Source organism: Poecile atricapillus, chromosome Z, assembly GCF_030490865.1.
Source record: "Poecile atricapillus isolate bPoeAtr1 chromosome Z, bPoeAtr1.hap1, whole genome shotgun sequence".
In the NCBI taxonomy this organism is placed as follows: Eukaryota; Metazoa; Chordata; class Aves; order Passeriformes; family Paridae; genus Poecile; species Poecile atricapillus.
Genome location: NC_081289.1, coordinates 79,753,033 through 79,773,437, shown reverse-complemented (window position 1 = coordinate 79,773,437; position 20,405 = coordinate 79,753,033). Strand labels below are relative to the sequence as shown.

The window sequence follows — 20,405 nt, the reverse complement described above, 5'->3', positions numbered from 1 at the left end:
TCAGGTGCGGCCAAGAGCAGCATCAGTCCACACCACCTGAAGCAGCCAGGCTGCCCACCTCTTTTGGTGCCTGGACCGGCCCAGCTGCGAGCCCACCCTGGGACCATCTCGGGCTGTCCCCACCTCGTCCGGTGGCCACGTATCCGAAGTGTCCAGGGTGTTTTTGGGACATGGTGAAAGAGTGAGCTTTGGAAACGGGGGATTGGGAGTTGCTCAAGAGGCTGGGAACACCCAGATCGGAATTTTTTACACATCGTGGGTGCTGGGGCGGGGGAGATGGAGGGAGGACCGGAAGCCGCTTTGGCTTCTGATGAATGGGTCCGGATGGATCAGGAAGTCGAAGACGCACCACAGGGGGCTGCCCAAGCCTTCCCTGTGTTTAAGGCTGCCCTGAATAAGGGACAGACTGACAGGCAAGATGTGATGGCATGGAAGGTAGTACAGGATATACAGAGTAAGGTAGCACAATACAGGCAATCCATTTGACATTAGGCACCTGGCTCAAATATTATTCTAGCCTGTGCAGTTTAAAGTTTTTGAAGATAATTGGAGACAGATGGCTCAGAGAGCTGCAGATGAGAATACACATATGCCTGCACACGATCCCAGACGTGGGGTCAGATTAGAGGCCCTTACAGGAGTGGGTGAGTATTCCAATCCTGATCTCCAGGCCCATTGGGACCCTAGAGTCCTTGAGCAAGGGCAGAAAATTGGTATTGGAGCATTGCTGAAGACTATAGAAACAGCTGCTCCCAGGGCACGATATGTGACAATCACTCAGGGTTTAAAGGAACTCTTCTTGCCATTTGTTGAGAGAATTGCAGCAGCCTTGGAGAAACAGGTTGAAGGTGAACCTGAGTCAGCTCTTGTGTAAACAACTAGCAAGGGGTAATGCTAATGAGGATTGTAGGAAGATCATAGAGGCTCTTCCGGGAGACCTCTCAATACCAGAGAAGGGCCGAGCATGTGCCCAAGTGGGCTCTGTGGGGCACAAAATGTCTGCTTTGGCTGCTGCTCTAGCATCAAAACAACCAGGCTGCCAGGGTTGTTCCCAGAAGCAAAAGGATGCTCAGGGTAAGGCTCAGAAGGTGCAGCAGAATAAAAAAGGAAAGGGAAAGTTCTTGTGTGCTAGATGTAACAAGTCAGGTCATTTTGCTGATCAATGTAGATCTAGATATCATGCCAATGGTCAACAAAAAAAAAAAAAAACAAACAAAAAACTAACAACAACAAAAAAAAAACAATTACAAAAAAAAAACCCACAAAAAAAAGGGGATTTTACTTAGACAATGAAAAATTAAAAGCATTGTAAGTTGCATTGTTAGCTAATCTATAAATTGTTTATAGATAAATAGAACATTCTTCCCTGTTGACAAGTTAGACTGTCACTTTTGAGCAGAGCAGACTAATGATGTTCTATGTGCTGTGTGTGTTAGTTCACTGAACCAGTTGTATTAGAGTCAACCATCAAGCCCTTGCAAAGAAAACAATCCTTAGACATCAAGAACATAGGCCAGACAATCATTCTAAATCAGTGTCCATTCAAGGTTCTGTTGAAGGAGACCTCTTGTGCTGTGTTTGTTCTCTCCTGCAATGGCCCAGCAGGAGATTACAAACACTGCTTTTATTTTAAAATAAAAAGGGGGAATTATGGATGCTAATTCTGAAGCAGGCAGCATAGTGCCTGTGGAATAGCAGGCCATATAACTTTCTCAGTCTTGCCTGAGAAAATGGCCTGGGAAATCATAAGGAGGAATTAAAACAATCCTTAGAGATAGAAAACATCCTTGCAGGTGCTGTTTGTCTGTTCCTTGTTTTCTTGCAAGAGAAGGTTGAAGGGTGGTGTACCCCACTGACCAAAGATGGTGATGTGTTAGTTTACTAACCAATAAAAGTTTTTCTTTTCTGTACTTTGACGTATCAGTCTATAAAAAAGATCTGAGGTAATAAACCGAGAGAAATTCTCCAGTTCGACTCCACAAGAGAGTCTGTGTCGTTCTTCTCGCCGTTCCCAACAGAGCGACAGAACACTGATTCTTTTGATTGCTTCAAATAATCACTTTAATAACAGTTACCATTTAGTTAGCATGAATCAATTCCATTTATTACAATCACCCATTTCTCTTTTTGATCACATTGATTCGTGCTTTTTTAAAAAAACAATTTGAATCTTAGGGTTTTTTTATATTCTCAATAATTTAGTTTCTTGCATTTACTTTATTTTCATTTCTAATTTTTTTAACATTTCTTGTGCTGCATCAAGCTTTTTGCACCCTCTTTTAAATTTGGTTAACATTTTTTTTGAGCTATTATAGTTTCTTTTCATTCAATATTCCTTGAATTACTGAAGGGATTAGTCTAATAAGGCATGGAATCATGCAAGGTAGAAACAATAATCTTAAGATAAAACACTATATCATAAATTTTAACTTTTTCCACTAAGTACTTCTAGACAGGTTAACTCACTAATCAGTCTTCAAAATAAAATTCTATTTTTAAACTGGTATATGTGCTACTCTTTTAATACCTTTAGCAATTTTCGTGATATCTTCTCTATGATCATTTATCTTTATACAACACTCAGATTCGTTAAACTTTCTACAAACTCCCCCTTCTTCAGCTAACAAATAGTCCAGGGCAATTCTGTTTCGATAAACTAATGCTCGCATTTGTGAATGTTGCTTGGCCAGCAACTTTAGGGCAGTAGAGGTATGGTTTGAAAAGACTTTAACTGCTGCCTGTAGCCTTATGAACTGATTCAATAGATAGATTGGGGTTCTATATCTCTAAAATCTATCTTCAGCCTGTTGCAATCCTCCTCTCGGTGGGACCCCTCTGTCCCACCCCCTGTTGTGAGAGCCCCGCTAGTCTCAGGGCACAGGTGGCACAGACTCAAAGTATCTAGACACAGGAGGCTCAAACTTGCTGGAAACAATCCCGGGTTTATTGTCTGTCGTCCATCCGGGGCAAGAGAGAGACCGAAATGCCCTGGGTCTTATCTCTTATACCAGGGGGCAGGGGTGACCAGGGGATGCAGGGAGGTCACAGCCAATGGGAAGGGGGAAGGGAAAGAAGGTTTTCAGGTAGGAACTAACATTACACAAACCAGAGGTGAGTTTTACCCTTGGGAGATACCAAGATTTTTAGATGCACTACAACACAGCCCAAGTGGCTGGGTCATCTCTCTGCAGGCCATTTATCTTCACCTCATTTCTGATTTCTTCTTGCTTTTGGAAAGTCAAGGTTTAAGTCCCTTTTATTGTTCTTTAATGTTTCATAAAGTAGTGTTCTTAACATATTGCTCCTGGACCTCAGTATAACAAAGAAGGAGGGTCATATAGCTCTTAAGATACAGGTTCTTTTCTGCTTTTGAGGTAATTCACTATATGCTCTTTGCTCACAAATTTAATATATTTTATTAGGGGCTTTTCATTTGTTACTTGTTGTATTGGGTTGTTTTCAATAGAATTTTAAGTTTCTTACGGATTGGTAAGGGTTTGCTCCAGGACTCTAATACTAGCACAAATCAACATGGTTATCTCATATGCAATTAGTTTCTTTTTGTTATTCTCTAATATCCAGCAGGAGTTTTGGTTGCCAGGTTTTAGTATTATTATCTGACTTTACTATTAAGGAAGATATACAAACTGTTTTAAATATTTGATGACTCAAAATTTATCTTATAGGTCATTTTAATGTCTTGGAAGTTTGCGTAAGATTTCATTTTAAAAATTGGTCTAGAGCTAGACTCCCACTTTTCCACAGCTATTTTTCAGCTATTTTAAGTCTCTCACAAATTTAACATTTGAATAATTTTAATTCTGTAACAATTTCTTGCATTAAACTTACAAAAATATTTTAGTTAAGGTTGTGAAATCTCAGTTCTTGTACTGCTGTTTCAACTGTTCACACTACTTATTAATTTTCTCTAATTCTTTCCTTGAGATCTTTTTTTATACTTTTATAAAATTACTGTGATTTTAACAGTCACCATTAACATATGGATGTGCCACAAACACAGATTTTTTCTTGTTTTTGACTCACACCAAATGATTGCATTTGTCATATGGATCAGAATTATCGTGGTTTTGCTTTTGCATAGTTTGTTTTCTCATTGTTTGCTTTTGTGTTGCTTGTTTTAATACCACTTGTTTTTTTCTTGGTTTTTTTGATTCTGTCCCATCCAGCTTTATGGGTTTGGCCACTTGCCAAGGGTATCACAATAAACACAGTGAAAATAATCCTCAGGAGTTTTAACTCTCTACCTTCCTCAAGGCCCATTGGGTTGCAGCCAAGGGCTGAGGTGCCAGTCTTCTTGGTAGCTAAGTTTATACCCTGGGATCTGGTCACTGGCACGTTTGGTCTCACTGGTACCCTTGGTCTCATAAGGTTTGTATGAGCCATTTTAACTCTGCTGGTTTCAAGGATGGCACAGATTTCACAGCACTGTCTTGTCTCTCTCTCTGAGTTAGTTACTTTTTTTTCCCTTCTTTTTAATTTAAACCACTAAAGCTTCAGAGATGTGCCAACTATGAGGAAAGTTACTTTTTACACAACTTCAGTTAGCAATTTATTAAAAAATCTTTAGTTAACAGGGGGTTCTTTTAGCACAATTTTTGCTGTTAAATAAATAAAACATTTAGTCAAAACCATTTAAATTTACTATACAAAATATACATATTTAAAAAATACAGAAATCTAAGTTTCTGTGAAAAGAAACTGTGCTACATGTTATTAACACTTATAATGCACATGACACAACTGTAACGCACTATTTAGATACTGTATATTCATAAAATGTGTTTGTGCTTCACAGACTCTGAGCAAGGCATATTTTGTCTTTTGAATGTCTAAATATAATAAACCAAACTAAATCAATGTCAGGTTGTAACAAACCGTCAGTCATGTTCTGTGTTAGAGCTCACTTGGCACAGCCAGTACTGCACACTTCTCAGTCAGATGGGATTTAGGTACAGCTGCTGTTTCTATTTCCAGCAAAATATCTTTGGATGAAGGAACAGTTCTACTTTTTTTTTTTTTTTTTTTTTTTTTTTTTTTTTTTTGTGCTGTTGCTTTTTAGTTTGTAAAGGATACAACAGATAACTCTCACTTTCTTGTGTTTTAGTAACAAATTTATCTCCCCCCCAGGGAAGCCACAGGGTAGCATAGTCACTCTCTTCCTGATTTAAAGCTTCTTTTGAATTTACATACTGATTTAAAGCTTAACAAATCCAATCTTTAAACGATCCAAATTTTGGCCAATTTAAATTATCTTTTTGGATCATTTCTTTTGTCTATTTAAACATGCAATAATGAATCATTTTCTGTTTACTTTTTCCTCTCTGGGATTCCCATGTATCTTAAAATCGTACCATCATCCCCGGTGGGCTGTCCTGAGGAATGCTCCCCCCCTGAGAAACCCCCTCATGGTTCTCAGATATCCTGGGCTCTTGCGAATTCCCCTTATAATTTGCAGCACCTGGGTTTAAGGACTTATTCTCCTTTAAACCCATCTCTGGCAGCAACTAATCAAGAAATCTCCGGTACCAGGAGAATCTTGATCCCACTCATTTGGTCTGTGGTTCAACTTCCTGCCTCACTAAATATTATTCTGTTGCACTATCCTGTCTTTTGCCAACTATTTGGTTCCCGCCTAATTCTCTCTCTTTCTCAATTTGTTTCCCCCCCCAACAACTTCTTTCTGGCTACTTCTATTTGCAATCCCTCTTATCTACATACTTAAGTTGCCAACTATTTCTCTTTTTAAAGAAAATTGAACCTGACTCAATCACTGTCCTTCTGAGTCACCTCACTCAGCGATCAGATCGCTCCCTTCTCCCTGAGGACTTTTCCATGGGTTTTAAAATTGGGACTCTCCCTCCCGTCCCTCCCAGGGATTTTTACTCATTCTTCTCTTTCACTTCCCTCCTTTCCCGGCTCATATCCTCACGGAGAGCTGAAAACTCGGTACATTGGAGGCTCACACTCACTTCAAGGGTCTGGGCTGCCCAGTCCCCATCTCAGACACTCCACACATACACACAGGCGCACAGCTGCCCCCCCGGCCCAATCCTGTGGTACTCACACAGTCCGTTTTCCCACGCAGTTCTTCTGCACAAGACATTTTACAGGCATCTTTATCTCTGGCTGGCACTCCTACAGGAGCTCTTCTGAGCCCTTGCTACAGCTAGCTTCTTTTGCTTATGCTTTATCCTAATTGTAACTCCTATTTCCAAGGGAGCACGAACTAACATTGGGACCACCTGAAATGATTGGTGAGGAGCTCCTTCCCATGGAAGCTTCAAGTCCAGAAGTCCAAGAAGCTTCTCTTCTCTTGGACTTGAGTTCCCAGGTTTCGGCACCAAATTGTTATAAATAAAATTAGAATTTTGACAACTAGGTTTCTTGGGTTAATGGCAGTTTAATTAAAAATGAATATGATTCAGTAAATTGAATAGTAATTTGGTATAAAAGAATTGAGTTCAGGAAAATAATAAAATTTAGTAAAAAAATAACAATTGATAGATAGAATTTGCCAGGAATTCAGTACGATTACAGCATAAGCAAAACCAACCGGGATACAGGGAGGGCTTGTTACCCCACCTCATGTCCAAAACCGACCAGGGTGCGGAGGCTTCCCACCCTGCCTCACGTACAAAACAAAGCACTTCAAGCTAACCTTATATGCTGTATGCTTATACATATTCATGAATATTTCCCATAAGTTTCCTCTTAGTTCCAATTTTTCTGACTTTATGTCACTATTCTTCACGGTGCACACTTCACTTGTTGCTAAGGGGGCTTCAGTTTTCTTTTGGTGGTCTTTTGGTGAAGGCTTCTCCTCTTCCTCGTTGTCCTTTGGATAACCTTACAGGTTTGTGCCTGCATACTAAGCGTTGTGTTACGTGAGTCTACTCATTAGTCTGATATTTACTGATTTTTAGGCCCAATGCCTAAAGTGGTTCTAATTTTGTCCCTCTCAAGGTCATTTTCATCTTGGGGCATCACCCAAACTACATCCTGTACCTCAGTTTTACCATGTACCATCTGTACAGGGGTGCATCTCTCTTGGAACACTGATTCTTTTGATTGCTTCTAATAATCACTTAAATAACAGTTACAATTCAGTTAGCACAAATCAATTCCATTTATTATAAGGATGTTCTAGTTTAGGGCAAATTTGGGAGAAAAACTCCAAATGGGGGTTCCCCAGGGAAAAACAAAATTCAAATGACCCCTCCCCCCAACTGGTCCAGGTTAAAAAAAGAAATTTCCTTGGAGAGAAGTGGAAAAAGCTGTTTATTTAACAGAAAATTGAATAATAATAAACAATAAAACTGTTCAGCGGGATGGCAAATCTAGGAAGAAAAGTCCTTTTCATGTGGTGTAGCTCAGCTCGCTCAGGTACTTATCAGACCCTCCGATGCCAGAAAATGCCAAGGCCCAGGCCCCGGTGGGCCACAAGCGTGAGCTCCTGGGATTTGTCTGGGTGTTTTTCAGTCCAAAGCAGGTTTGCACAGATCCAGGAAAAAAATTTAAAAAAGGTCCAGGGAACTCCTCTGCCTCAGCTAGCTAAAACTAACTAAAAGCCAAAGAGAAGCTCTGTCCCGCTGTCTCTCCGTGCTGCAGACACCACAGTCCAGGAGCAGGATGTGGGGGAGTGATGTTTTCTTTCAACACAAACTGTGTGCTTCTTCTTCCCCCTCTTCACCTTCAGAGCCAGTCTTAAAGGTGCAGAACTTAATATATAACATAAACCAGGCGACTGAGGATACCAGTATCATAAAGTCACCCCAGGACAAAGGAGAAAATAGGAGTTCAGAAAAGAAGGGACATTTTTCTTCATGTTTCATGGCCCTTATTTCCCACATGTCCGTCTTTGTGCTGCTCCATCCAGAAAAGGCCTCTTTTTGAAGACCTCCTTTGTCATCTTGGTGAGGCACGAGAAACACACGAATACTGGCCTTGTGCCCTACTAGAGATGAGGAAGCAGGTGGTTGAAAAGTGGATGGTTCATTGGACTGTTTAGTTGCCCCTGTAGTAGAGTTACGGTTACATTGACTTTTCCACAGTATTCCGTGGCTAAGAATGAGGAGCTGCCCTTGGCTGTGTTTAAAGGATACTGACACTTCAAAAGAAACGTGCTTCTCTTGTGTGTGGCAGCATGACCCTTCCCCAGTTTTCTACAGTACTGGTAGAATTTAATGACACAAGCACCTCAAGGTAAATGATGGATATTGCGTTTCAGTGTTTGGGCCAAAAATTGGTTTAAAAATTAGCAACAGAAAAGGTTGTAATTTTTAGGAAAGAAAAATTCTTAAAACTGTGGTATATGGTTTTCAATCAAGATTTTTTTTTCCTAAAAATTACTTCTTTCCCATTTAAAACTAATTTGTAAAGAACATGTGTCAATGTACAGGTCTGATCTCTTTAGACACCATATCTTTCCTTTTTCCTATAAGGCACTGTAACTTTTGAATCACAGTAATTTTTACCACTTTGAAAATGCAACTTTAGTGTTTTTCCTACTAGTGGATACTTACCTGTTCCATGTTAAAGAACAGACAGTTCCGGAAGTGAAATATGCTTTATGTAAATGTATCTTTTTTCACTAGTCTCCTGGTATTACATGCAGCATGGGCAACATTAAAGCAGTCTATACTGACTTATTTTTGAGAAGCTCTTAGAAATTATTAATATTTTCAGTATATCTGCAATAAATTAGTGTGTGTTTCAGCTGCAACTCTCCTGTGCGCTCTAGTGCCAGCAAGATCTCCTTGCAGTGTAGGAAGACACAATTTTTGCTTTCTGATTTGCACCCAGCTATGTGACTGTACTGGGGGTTAGGTGTCTGGTTAGGTATCCTTCCTTTTGTTCCTTCTCACCTATAGCATTTTCCCCATTAACTAGTTGCAGGGAAACCTGACTGCTCATACTTACTGGGTGTTGGAGAAGACAAAGAGTTTGGCTGGGCCCAGGGGGGAGGTGGCCCAGGTAAAAAGGGCGGGTGGGGGCAGGTGGGGGCTGGCTGGTTTCTTCAGCTGCAGAGCAGGACACACTTGAGGGGCTGTTGTTGCTTGGGGAAAGGAATTTGCCATAACCCAGATGGAGATGCTGCTGCTGCTGCTGCTGCTGCTTCTTTTCCTGTGGGCCTCGCAGCCCCTGTCCTGCCGGGACGTGCGGCAGTGCCAGCCACTGCCGCGGAGCTGCTGCTACACCTCAGCCACTGGCCCGGCACCTCTGCTTATTCCTGCTCTTGCAGCTGGGTGTTTCTCAGAGTCCTGCAGGGGCTTTGTGAAGCAAACACTCTCTTCCATCCTTTCCCGTCGCAGCTGATAAGGCTGTCACGAGGTCCCTGGTTCTGTTTTGTTGTTAACGCTGTAGGTAGTTGTGGGGATTTTTGAGCTCTCTATCCAGGAGAGCGGTAAATCCCCTTGGAGGGATGCCACTATGATTTAATGGTTTAGGCCTCTCCTATGATGTCTCCCTGTTGATGAGAAATATATCTCAGTTCTACCCTTCCCCTTGGCCTGTTGGCCAGCCTTTTTTTCCCTCCCCCTGGGCAGTTTCTTCCCTGCCTCCTTTCCTCAGGCCTTCCCCTATCCCTAGAACCTTCTCTTGTCCTTGGTTCCCCATTGGCCCGGGTTCTCTAATCCCTCCCCTACCTCGGACTGATTGGCTTGGGCACCCTGGACCCTCCTTTGTACCACCCCCTGGCCCTAATCTCATTGGTCCCAGTTGCTCTCCACCCCAGTGCAAAACATGTTGCACAGCCCCGTTCAGCGCCCTTTGTTCCTGGGCCCTTCGCCTCTCAGAAGAAATAAACTCTCCTTGGCCCCTCTTGACTCTTTGCCACTGTCTCCAACTGCATCTATCCGGCTGTGTGAGTGTCTGTGTGGGTGTGTTGTGCTGCCGGAAGCAGCCTTCCAAGAGATGCTTCTGGGAAGGCTGCGGCACCCTACTATCGACCCCATGCTGGAACAGTTAGTGTTGTTTGTCTGCCTTCTTGTACATACCAGTAAAGAACTGTTCATCCTATCCCCAGATCTTTACCTGAGAACCCCTTAATTTGAAAATTCAGAATTATAATAATTTGGAGGGAGGGGTGTCTACATTTTTTATTCCAGGGGAGGCTCTTGCCCTCCCTCACAGACACCACTCTTACAATTACAAATGGCTACACCTGTGCTGATGATACATTACACCATAGAAATCTCAGTTAAGGGTCAAAAAAGGCATTTATTAGACATTTTACAACGCTATGTAAAAATACACAAATATTGTTATGTAAGAATATACAAGTATGCAAGTACCAACTTAAATTACGTTAAGAAAATTTATTTCCAGCCTCTACAACAACTCACTATATATAAAAATTAATTAGATGTTTAACAATTTATTATGTATTACTATGAACATATAGAAATACAAAAATATGCTTTCCCCCTCTAAATAACAGTATACAAATAGTGATCACAGCTGATAGAATTATACAACTCTACCACTCCATGCATGTTTAAATGGAACTAAATATACACAGCTATACACAAATATATATAAACGTGTATAGCGGTAACAATCTACAGATGTACATAAAGATTAAATATTACATACCATATATATATAAACAGATATATAAAACAGACCTATCTATAAATATAAAAATATCCCTGTGATATAAAAATATCAAGCTAAATATCCACACAACTGCATCAATAGAAATGTACAGCTATACATCTGAATACATATATAATTCTACATAGAAATGTCAATATACAGATAAAAATATAAAAATACACGTATCTACCTATGCAAATACCAATATATCTATTTAAAGAGCCAAAGAACTATAATTGCATCAACAGAAATAGATACCTACACAACTGTATAACTAGGAAATAAAATTTAACACAGAGGTAACAACATATATGTATACTTACATTCTTATATGCATGTTCATAATTATGAACATGTATGTGTATAGATCCATACATATGTACAAAGAATACATCCATAAATAGAGCAACATATATATAGAAATATTCCTATACAAATAGGAATATACATATATACATATTTAAATATCCACATAATTATCCCTCTTTATGCGTAAGTCCATTCATCTTTAGACAGGGAACTCAGCCCCCCCATCTTCAAAGCCTCTCCCTTGGTCTCTTCCTCCCGTGCAGAGCAGCTCTCCTGGACAAGGACAGCAGATGGGATATCTGGGAGGCAAAGGGAACACCGAGTCATTACTGGGACCTTTCCCTTGGCAGCACCTGCCCTTCCAGCAGGGAAGGGAAAACCTCAGAGCCTCCCCAGGAGGGTTGGGAAGAACAAGCAGGCCGAGCGAGCCAGCTTGTGGCGAGTGCAGGCGCGGCGGGACTGTCCCACAGCCCCCGGCAGCCCAGCACAGCTCCCGGGCCCTGCCGGCACAGCTGCCCTGCCCAAGGACAGCCCCTGTGCCGGCCGGGGCAGCAGCGCTGAGCAGCCCCAGCATGGGCAGGGGGCGCTCCTGCCCAGCCAGGCAGCGCCCACGGCCAAAGCCCACGCCACCCTCAGCACCGCGCGGCCTCACCGGCCCTGTGGCCTCACCCAGGCTCTCGGGGTGGCAGCAGCAGCTCCCTGTTCACTGCTCTTGCTTGTGGCCTTCAGCTTCTCCCTGCTGGCTCCTGTCAGTGTCTGGCTGGCCTCAAGGTCTTCAGGGCAGCTGTGGTAAAAGCGGAGGCTCTGGAATTGGTTCCGAGGCCTGGCAGAGCTGCAGTCCCTGACCCCTCTGTGCTCCCTGCTGGCCCCTCCGTCCCCTCAGCCCCGCCGTCCTCTCGGCAAACCCCCAGCCCCTCCTTCAGTTTCTTCAGCCCCTCGCAGTCCTCTCACCCTCCTCAGTCCCTTCTGACCCATTCTGTCCCCTCAGAGCCGGCACCCCCCTCTACCTGTGCCACTTCCCTGTCACCTCAGTGACCATCACTCTCTGCTCCCCCACAGCCCTCAGTGCCCCCAGCAGCTCAAGGTCACCGTCCCTTCAGCGTCACCGCCTCCTCAGCCCCCTCAGTCTCACCGTCGTCCTTCAGCAGCTCCTCAGGGGACAGTGCCTGGGGCCACCGGCAGCTCCCACCGCTCCAGGGACAGCCGGCGCTGGAGCTGCTGCTCCACCGGGCCCAGCGCCAGCTCGGACCCAGCACAGGAAACAGGGGACAGAGGGGGCACAGGGGGAAAAACAAGAGGTGAAAAAGGCAGCCGAGGGGGAAAGGAGGTTAAAATGCGGCCTAAGGCTATACAAACATAAATCTGTCCCTCTGAACATCTGTATTCCTCTTCAAATAAAACTATATGCGTTTATAAATAGAACTTTATATATATATGTATATATGTAATTAATTTTACTCTAGACATATAAATTTAAATGGTAAAGTCTATAAATATCACTACATATTAAAAAATAGCACATCTATAACTATATATATCTACACTTAACTACACAGATCTCTAAATAGAGATCTTATATATAGTTATAATCCATGTTGTATATAAGTATATAAAATAATTCAATCTATAGAAACAGAACACTAGAATGGATAAATGGATAAGGATTACTAAGTAGAACTATAGAAAGCTATACATTCAAAACAGAGGGATTCTGCCTGCCTGATGGTCACAGGCCCTCCATCTGTCTCTTCCTGCCGTGCAGGGCAGCCCTCCAGGAGACGTCTCTCAGATGGCATCTGGGAAGCAAAGGGAACATGGAGTCAATATTGGCCCCTGTGGGTGGGGCCCTGTTTCCCTTGGGCAGCTGTTATTGCACACATCTTCATCCCCTCTTTTAAAGCTATATTCTACTTAAAGCTATATTCTCTTGTCTGTCATACTCCCCCCATGAATTCTTAAAAAATCATGGCTGCAGAAAATTCCCATCCATCCCATTTATTTAAATTTTTTAGTTAACCAGAAAGTTCAGCTAACCTTGTTAATGGGCAACTCTGCTCTGACCAACACCTTTGTTATAAATTATATTGTGATATTGGCTTTTGCAGGTATTAAGATGAATATTATATGTTAAATACTTTTTAGCTATGTATGTACTTTTTTCTTGTTAACAAGTTCTAAGCTTAGAGGAATTTCCTAGGTACAAAGCAAAAAAACCTCAGAGGGCAAAGACAGTGGGGCCCAAGCTGCTTATCAGGAGAAAAATAGAGCCCAAACTGTTATCAGCAGAAGATGTGAAGCCCAGCTGCCCTCAAAGGAAGGATAAGAGGCCTGGACTGTTATCAACAATGACCATTTGCAGAAGAAAGGAAAACAAACTCCAAAATAATGCTCATCAGCAAGAATAATAATGACCAAAATAGTCAGCAAAAATAGTGCTGACCAGCAGAAAATAAAAATTGTGCAAGAGCATATTCTAAGAAGGCGGAACTAGGGAGGGGACATGCTTTGAATATGCATTAAACCTTCACAGCAGGGGGGGATAAAAAGAGCGTTCCCAAGATACCAGGTGTGTTCCTGGCAACCCGCCCGGGCACCTGCCCCTTTTAACCCTTTGTTTATTTCCTTTGTCGCCTAATTGTCTTTTTGTTTATATTAAACTTTTTATAATTTATTAAGTGAATCTCGTTTTTAATACCTTCAATTCCTTAGTGATTTAAATTAACTGTTTTAAGAGTTCAGGCAACATGAAACTTCACTTTTCTAGCTCTATCCCAAAAAAATTATTCATTTATTATTTGCCATTTGCCTATAAGATTTTTCAGGTCTTGGGACATTCTTTCTTTTGTATATTAATTTCTAATAATAATAAAAAAAGATTTTTGGTTTAGTATGATCATTTGCTAGTTACATATTTTGTATTTCTGAGCTCTCTGTCCATGCTTGAGCTATGCTTGTTTTGTTTATTTCTCGTACAAAATGCTGATTTTGTGACATCCTTGTTTTCCTCCTTTTCTCTGAGTTACATATGTCTTGGAACAATCTGTAAGGTCTTTGCTATATATAAACACTTAATGATTTATTACTGAATTATGGTTATTTTCTCTTGAGTCTTTATTATACACTTTTACAAGGATCTAACAAATTAATTGCAGTAGCCTTGGCTGTGCAAGCTTAAGGTTTTACCAGCTCTAAAATGTCCTGCTACCTGTGTGAGAATGAGATAAAATGGTGTGAATTTCATTTGTCACCATTTACTATCTCCTTTCATACTCCTAGCAAAGCTGATTGAAGCTGACACCAAAACATGTCCCACTTCTGTCACCTATGGTTTGTGGTCTTTGTGAAAAAATAAATGTTGACAACTGAGAATCTCAAATGTCTGCAGTTTATCCCTCAGAACCTTTAAAATTTGAGTTTCTCTATAGGCTTATCTTCCCACTGGAATTTCTTCCCAGCATCTCAATTCCTACTTTAGCTGATGTTTTGTTTGGAGGTTTAATTTAGTTTCTCACTTCACCTTCTGGCATAGACCTCATTTTATGTAGATCCACTGGATCCTTCTGATGCCTGTGACATTCAACCCAAAAGCCAAAGTAAACTGCATTGTTCTGTGGACTTCTTCACATTCTGACACGAGTTTGCTCTTACTATATTCCAGAATGAATGCCATTTTTTCCTGTCCTTTCCAAAATACATATTTTAGCCTAAATTCCACATTATCAAATCATGCCTTCTAATTCCTAAAAAAGGAAAACAAATCAAACCAAAACCTGTCCCTCTCCCTCTCCTTTCAAGTAGATAAAATTCTCATAATTTCAGCTTCTTTCTTGTTTGTTTTTTTTTTTTTGGTTAGTTTTGCTGGGGTATTTTTTCCTCCTTTCTCTAGACAGCTTTCAAAGTCTGATTTCCTTCTGAGAGAGGTGCTCAGGCAAATATGGCAATGTGAAACGTAGGAGTTCCTTGCCCATTCCTTACTCTTTATGTCCGTTCTGAAAAAAACGTGCACTGCTATTTTCTTGTAAAAAGCACACAGTGAGTATGGTTATAGAAGAACATGAACATAGAAAAAATAAAAGTATTCTGTTGTAATTCTTACCTGCCTTGAAAGTAATTAACCACCTAAAGGTGGTCTGCACATACAAAGCCATGTGTTTTCAGTGCATTACAGCATGTACATAAAGGTTACCCAATCAAAGAATGGAGTTAGACTTGCAGATGCATCTTGTATACCTGTTTATCTTAGGCTACAGTTAAATCAAAATTGCATATTTTCATTATGTACCTTACAGCAAATCTGTAACCATATCATACATAGATATCTGGCTGATGCTTGAGAAAACTGAGATTTTACTATGTTAATAGCACCCTTTCCTTTTGAAATGTCTTCACTTTGCACTAATTTAGGATCCATTTCTTTCATCTTTTTTTCATGTTGAGTAAGACTTAAGCACAGAAATAAACCCATTGTTGTGCTACTCAATGCCAGGGAAGAAAATTAAAGTCATACTGTCCTGGTTTAGGGCAAATTTAGGAGAAAATTTCCAGTGGGGCTCCCCCCAGGAAGCAAACCCACGTGGCCCTTTTCCCCCACCCCCCAACCGGTTCGGGAAGAGATTTCTCTGAGAGAAGTGGAAAAAACCTGTTTATTTCACAGGCACAGCACCACCCAGCACAAAAATGAATGATATCAAGTTACAAAACCTCTCGCCCTTCAGAAAAGATGACAAACTTCAGAGGGTCTCTTTCCTGTGGGTGTTCGCTCTGTTATCAGTCCCTCTGGCGCTGGAAAATGCCGCTGCCCAGGCTGGGCTCCCGGTAGTCCACGGGTGCAAGCTCCCGGTGCTCCCCCGAGTCCCCAGTCCAGAGCAGGTTCGATTCGTTTCAGAAAAAGGGAAAGAAAACAGTCCAGGAAGACCTCTCTGCTCCGGCTAGTTGGAAAGCCAAGGCGATCTGTGTCTTGTTGTCTGTCTGTGCTGTAGTCAAAACTCCCGATGCGGGGGGAGCAAGTAGAGTCTCTGATAACAGACTCGGTGCTTCTTTTCCACTCACTTTTAGTCTCAGATGGAATTTTAAGAATATAAAACCTGTCTCTGGGTTAGGTGGATGAATGGGGATACAATTTAACATCATAATCAACCCAGGATATTCCACCCCTTATCCCCATATCGTCAACTTACTGCCAAAACTAACATTCCAACTCTGCACACATCTTCACCTCCTCATACCTTCCTTCTATTTCATGTCTGCATGGTTTAATGTACAGACAATGGCAGTAACCTTTTACCCAATGATCAGGTCTCCCTGTGTGAGGTACACATCGTGTTGTTCCATCTCTCTGCATTATCCACCATGCACAACCTGGTCCTTGAGCAAAGACAACCCCACAAATGGGTTTGTCTGTGCTCGAGGTAGAATTGACCCGAACTGTCTTCCCTAGCAGACCTCTGACATGTACCACTGGGACTTTGTCTCCGTCTACTACATGTAAAGACTCAGACTGGGCAGGACCTGCTCGGTTGGTGGAACCTCTGGTGTTGACTAACCAGGTGGCCTTTGCTAGATGTTGCTCCCAGTTTTTAAAAGATCCCCCACCCAGTGCCTTTAAGGTGGTTTTTAATAGTCCATTGTACCTCTCCACTTTCCCAGCAGCTGGTGCATGGTAGGGGATATGATACACCCACTCAATGCCATGTTCCCTAGCCCAGCTGTTTATAAGGCTGTTCTTGAAATGAGTCCCATTGTCTGACTCAATCCTCTCAGGGGTGCCATGCCTCTAAAGGACCTGCTTTTCAAGTCCCAGGATGGTGTTCCGGGCTGTAGCATGAGGCACAGGGTAGGTTTCCAACCATCCTGTGGTGGCTTCTACCATCGTGAGCACGTAGCGCTTGCCTTGGCGGGTTTGGGGCAGTGTGATGTAGTCAATCTGCCAGGCTTCCCCATACTTGTATCTGGACCACCGCCCACCGTACCAGAGGGGCTTCAACCGCTTGGCCTGCTTGATCGCAGCACATGTCTCACAGTCATGAATAACCTGAGAAATGCTGTCCATGGTTAAATCCACCCCTCGGTCTCGTGCCCACTTATAGGTGGCATCTCTACCCTGATGACCTGAGGCATCATGAGCCCATCGGGCTAGGAACAACTCTCCCTTATGTTCCCCATCCAAATCTATTTTTGACACTTGTATCTTCACAGCCTGATCTACCTGCTTATTATTTTGGTGTTCCTCATTAGCTCTGCTCTTGGGGACATGGGCATCTACGTGGCGAACTTTCACTGGTAGTCTCCCTACTCTGGTAGCAATATCTTTCCACTCTTTAGCTGCCCAAATTGGTTTTCCTCTACGCTGCCAATTAGCCTCTTTCCACCTCTCCAACCATCCCCACAGAGCATTGGCCACCATCCATGAATCAGTGTAGAGGTACAACTTTGGCCACCTCTCTCTTTCAGCAATGTCCAGGGCCAGTTGAACAGCTTTGAATTCCGCAAGTTGGCTTGATCCACCTTCTCCTTCAGTGGCCTCTGCGACCTGTCGTGTGGGGCTCCATACGGCTGCTTTCCACTTCCGGTTCATCCCTACGATGTGACAGGAACCATCAGTGAAAAGAGCATAGCGTGTTTCTTCTGCTGGAAGCTGGTTATATGGTGGAGCTTCTTCAGCCCTTGTCACTTCCTCTTGTTCTTCATCTGTGAAACCAAAATTTTCACCTTCAGGCCAGTTTGTAATTATTTCCAAAATCCCAGGGCAGTTCAGTTTACCAATTACGGGCACGCTGCGTGATAAGAGCAATCCACTTGCTCCATGTGGCACTGGTTGCATGATGGGTGGAAGGAACCTTTCCCTTGAACATCCATCCTAGCACTGGTAGTCGGGGTGCCAGGAGGAGTTGTGCTTCAGTGCCAATCACTTCTGAGGCAGCTTGGACTCCTTCATAGGCCGCCAAAATTTCTTTTTCTGTTGGGGTGTAATGGGCTTTGGACCCTCTATAGCTTCTACTCCAAAATCCTAATGGTCGGCCTCGAGTCTCACCAGACACCTTCTGCCAGAGGCTCCAGGACAGACCATGGCTCCCGGCTGCAGAGTAGAGCACGTTCTTCACATCTGGTCCTGTTCTGACTGGGCCAAGGGCTACTGCATGGGCGATCTCCTGCTTGATCTGAGCAAAGGCTTGTTGCTGCTCAGGGCCCCAATGGAAATTATTCTTCTTCCGAGTGACCAGGTAAAGAGGGCTCACAATCTGACTGTATTCAGGAATATGCATTCTCCAGAACCCTATGGCACCTAAGAAAGCTTGTGTTTCCTTCTTATTAGTTGGTGGAGACATTGCTGTGATTCTGTTGATGACATCAGTAGGAATCTGACGCTGTCCATCTTGCCACTTTACTCCCAGGAACTGAATCTCATGAGCTGGTCCCTTAACTTTGCTCTTCTTGATGGCAAAACCAGCTTTCAGGAGGATCTGGATGATTTTCTCTCCTTTCTCAAACACTTCTGCTGCTGTGTTCCCCCACACAATGATGTCATCAATGTACTGTAGATGTTCTGGAGCCTCACCCGTTTCCAGGGCAGCCTGGATCAGTCCATGGCAGATGGTGGGGCTGTGCTTCCACCCCTGGGGCAGTCGGTTCCAGGTGTACTGCACTCCCTTCCACGTGAAGGTAAACTGAGGCCTGCATTCTGCTGCCAGGGGAATGGAGAAAAATGCACTGGCAATGTCAATAGTGGCGTACCACTTCGCTGCCTTGGACTCCAGCTTGTACTGGAGCTCCAGCATGTCCGGCACGGCAGCACTCAGAGGTGGAGTCACTTCATTCAATGCATGATAGTCCACAGTCAGTCTCCATTCTCCTTCAGATTTACGCACAGGCCAGATGGGGCTGTTGAAGGGTGAGTGGGTTTTGCTGACCACCCCTTGGCTCTCCAGCTCTCTGATCATCTTGTGGATGGGGATCACAGCATCTCGAGTTGTTCTATATTGTCGGCGGTGCACTGTCGAGGTGGCAATTGGTACTTGCTGTTCTTTCACCTTCAGAAGTCCTACTGTAGATGGCTTCTCGGACAGTCCAGGCAAGGTGTTCAGTTGCTGGACACCCTCTGTCTCCACAGCTGCTATTCCAAATGCCCACTTGAATCCTTTTGGGTCTTTGAAATACCCACTTCGGAGGTAGTCTATGCCCAAAATGCATGGGGCCTCTGGGCCTGTCACAATGGGGTGTTTCTTCCATTCCTTTCCAGTCAGGCTCACATCTGCTTCCACCAAGGTAAAATCCTGTGATCCCCCTGTCACGCCAGCAATAGAAACAGATTCTGCCCCTACATGTCTTGATGGAATTAGTGTGCACTGGGCACCAGTGTCAACCAAGGCCTCATATCGTTGTGGTTCTGATGTGCCAGGCCAACGAATCCACACAGTCCAAAAAACACGATTTTCCCTAGCCTCTACCTGGCTAGAGGCAGGGCCCCTCTAAGCCTGGTTATCCTTCTTTCCTTTGGTATATGTCTTGGATGTTCCTTCAAGGGGATCGGACATGTCATCATCATCATACCTGGCAGTTTGGCTATGGGCAACTGGAGCTGCTTCCCTTTTGGTGGAACTTCCTTTGTGACTCTTCTCCTCCTTCATTTCACACACCCGTTGTGCCAGAGCTGCAGTAGATTTCCCATCCCATCTCCTCATGTTTTCTCCGCAATCACGCAGGTAGAACCACAGCTCAGCTCGTGGGGTATACCTTCTCTCCCGATCTGGGGAACGCCTGCGTTGAGTGCCAGGACCTCTGATCTGTACTGCTGAGATTTGGAGAAGGTCCTCTTTAATCTCATCTCTAAGTTTTTTGTGATTCTCCTCTATCTTATCTTCTAATTTCAGCAGACGTGTTTCCACAGCTGCGATTCTTGCATGTGTGGGGCCATGCACGGCATCTGCGTATGCTCGAAGCTTCTTCGCCATGTCCAGCACGGTCTCCTCCCTTTCATCTCGTTTCATCATTGCTAAAGCAGATGCATATTCTTGTGGCCCAAGTCGTACCAATTTTCGCCACATCACGGATGTACATGGCACTGAGTCTGGATTCTTAGTTGGTATGTCATCTGAAAAAACTATCTCTGCCACTGCCATTTCTCTCAGGCGTTGGATCCCTTGTTCGATGGTTTTCCACTGTGTTTGTTGCATGTAGAGGTCATCTACACACAGATATCTTTGGGCTACACTTTCAAGGACCCGTGCCCAGAGACTGCAAGGGTTAGCTCCCCTCATCATCCCCTGGTCGATAACGGGATCATGTGACAGGGATCCCAGATGCCTCACTTCAGTGCCATCCAGAACTGTAGCCTCACCTGCGGCATCCCACAGACGGACTAACCAACTAATGAGAGATTCATCAGGTGTAGTCCTTCCTCAGGCCACAAAGATCTTTCAGGGAAAAGGACTCAATATTAGCTTCTGATCTTGTTCCAGTTGCTTTGACTCTTGGTTTTGTGT

General features: G+C 43.3%; 1 long non-coding RNA gene across 1 annotated transcript; it reads right to left on the bottom strand.

Annotated features, from left to right (window-relative positions):
• Positions 1-11,075: 11,075 nt before the first annotated feature.
• LOC131572788 (uncharacterized) lies at positions 11,076-12,564 on the bottom strand. Its single transcript, XR_009276049.1, has 3 exons — positions 12,059-12,564; positions 11,596-11,710; positions 11,076-11,225 (listed from the first exon to the last, which is right to left on the bottom strand). It is a non-coding gene; the product is annotated as an uncharacterized LOC131572788 (long non-coding RNA).
• Positions 12,565-20,405: the final 7,841 nt, after the last annotated feature.